Source organism: Trachypithecus francoisi, unplaced genomic scaffold (genome assembly GCF_009764315.1).
Source record: "Trachypithecus francoisi isolate TF-2019V2 unplaced genomic scaffold, Tfra_2.0 Lachesis_group6, whole genome shotgun sequence".
Taxonomy (NCBI): Eukaryota; Metazoa; Chordata; class Mammalia; order Primates; family Cercopithecidae; genus Trachypithecus; species Trachypithecus francoisi.
The window spans coordinates 40,264,683-40,267,314 of NW_022681471.1; the positions used below are offsets into that span (position 1 = coordinate 40,264,683).

A 2,632-nucleotide genomic window follows, 5' to 3' on the forward strand; every position below is an offset into this window, starting at 1 on the left:
AATGAGATTTTACCAACTCTTGGCTCTTAAGGAAAGAAACAGAGTCAGGCTCTGTTAGAAAGTTTGTGTTTTGAGAATCTTTTCTGAGAATTAGACGATGTCCTTTGGGGAGCCAGACCTCTTTGATAGGCCCTTTGCTAAGTGAAAAGATTCCCATGTGGCCTTTCTTTCTTTCTTTTTTTTTTTTAGGTAATAAATGTCTTTATTTTTATTTTTTATTTTTTTAAATATGGAGCGGTTCACGAATTTGCGTGTCATCCTTGCGCAGGGGCCATGCTGATCTTCTCTGTATCGTTCCAATTTTAGTATATGTGCTGCCGAAGCGAGCACCCCATGTGGCCTTTCTATTGGACCAAAATGAAATTAAAGTGGAAAAGATGGTTCCAAATGCAGCCAATGGCCCAAACCAGAAAGAGATCTGCTTTGCTTCAATCATGCATGGTCAATTGAACAAAAAAAAGTTTAATAAATAAACATTACTGAGAATCCACTGTATCCCAAGATCCTTTACGAATTTCATAGGTATACAAAAGAAGGAAGGAAGGAAGGAAGGAAGGAAGGAAGGAAGGAAGGAAGGAAGGAAGAAGGAAGGAAGGAAAGAAAGAAAAAGAAAGAAGGAAAGGGACAAGCTACTGTTTTAAGGAGAATTTTAGTACATTTTATGCATTTTTTTAATTTGACTCCACAAAGATGCATTATCGCATTACTGACTTTGTGTTTAAGCATTGTGCATGTATGTAAAAATGTTGAAAATTCCTCAATAAATGAAGAGAGAAGGCTTATCTTGTATATCTGCAATTCTGAAAAATAAAGTTTTTTGAGATAACTGAATTTCTCAAGATCTGTTTCGTTGTTGTTGTTGTCATTATTGGGTGAGTCCATATACAGTGGTGACCCATTGAGGTTTTTGATCAGTCTTATTAAAAGGCTTATGTTGTTCATTACAGCATTTCAGATGACCACAGTTATAAAAGCTATTTCCTTTTTTTTTTTTTGAAATGGAGTTTCACTCTTGTCGCTCAGCCTGGAGTGCAATGGCATGATCTCGGCTCACTTCAACCTCTGTCTCCTGGGTTCAAGTGATTCTCCTGCCTCAGCCTCCCCAGTGGCTGGGATTGCAGACATCTGCCACTATGCCTGGCTAATTTTTTGTACTTTTAGTACAGACGGGGTTTCACATGTTAAGCAGGCTGGTCTCGAACTCCTGACCTCAGGTGATCTGCCTGCCTCGGCCTCCCAAAGCTATTTCTTTATTAATATAGTTCATCTGCTCATAACTGTTACACATGTGCAATTGTCATTAGTATAACTGAATGTTTATGCTTACAACAATAGGTATGTTATTATTGCTTATTTTATTGTGTAATGTGGCCTGTGAAGTGTCATGTTTTTATGTTTTCCAAATAAATCCCCTTTTTAAAATGTAAAGAAATATTTTTTTTAAGAATTTTAAAATTGTTTTTTCCAGAATTATATTTTAGGGATTTTGATCTTTCAGGATTTCTTTTTCTCTTTCCTTTTTTTTAAAAATTGAGATGGGGTCTTGCTATGTTGCCCAGGCTGGTCTCTAGCTCCTGGCTTTAAGCAATCTTCCTACCTTGACCTCCCAAACTGCTGGGATTTTAGGCGTGAGCCACCATGCTCAGCGTCAGGATTTCAACATTCAGGATTATGGCGTTTGGGATTGTGTCTTTCAAAATTATGATAGACTCTTTAGGAGTTTACACACTAGCCATAAAAATAAATCATAAATAAATGGTAAAAGGAATCAGGAAAGGACAATTGGTCTGGAGGCCGGGATACCTGGGCTCTAGTCCTGGCTCTAACAGGTTGCTGTGTGACTGTGGGCAAGCCCTTTCTTCTCTATTGGCCCCACTTTTCCCATTTGTAAGCTGAGAAGTTTAAACTAGATCCTGAAATGCTTTCCCAACTCCGACATTACTTAAAGTAATGAGTATAGGAAAATGGGAGCGAGGCGGGGGGGATAGTTGAGCTTCCCATGCTAAAGAGGATTTAGGTTTTTTTTTTTTTTTTTTTGAGGGTGAGTGTTTGTTTGTCTGTTTGTTTGTTTGTTTTCTATTCCAAGGACACAAGGTGTCTTCCCAACGCTTTGGAGTCACTGAAAGTGTAAGGCCGTAAAAGCCTAATGCCAGAACTAGGGAACATTTTCTCTTCAAGGATCAGTAAAATGCAGTCAGGAAAGTTGGTGACTCATTCTAAGTAAGACCTCCTCAGGGAAATTCTGGAGGGCAACGCCAAAGTCAACTTGAAAGTTTCCAGACTCTCCTTTTTTATCATTTGCTGTCCAAATGCAGAAGGATTAGAGTAAGATTTCTATCAGACCCATTACTTTGGCAGAGAGCCCAGTATCTGCCTGGGGATGGAGGCAGTGTTTGGTGCTCATGAATAAGGCTTGTAAATTGCTATTCTTTGTAACATTGCTGAGGAGGCAATGCTACATTCAAGACAAAAGACCATCAGTAGACTGGAGATGAAGAGAAAGTAGTGGAATAATGGAGATGGTCTTTTATGGAGATTATGAGCAAAGGGTTTGGAGTCATTCAGTCCTAGGCTCAATTCCAGCACCAGCACCTTGAGCATAAGTGTTTAAACATTTTTCGAGCCTCAGTTA

At 38.9% G+C, this 2,632-nt stretch overlaps 1 non-coding gene across 1 annotated transcript; it reads right to left on the minus strand.

The window, feature by feature from the left end:
• Positions 1–223: 223 nt before the first annotated feature.
• Positions 224–330, minus strand: LOC117078579. The gene has a single exon (XR_004435029.1). It is a non-coding gene; the product is annotated as a U6 spliceosomal RNA (small nuclear RNA).
• Positions 331–2,632: the final 2,302 nt, after the last annotated feature.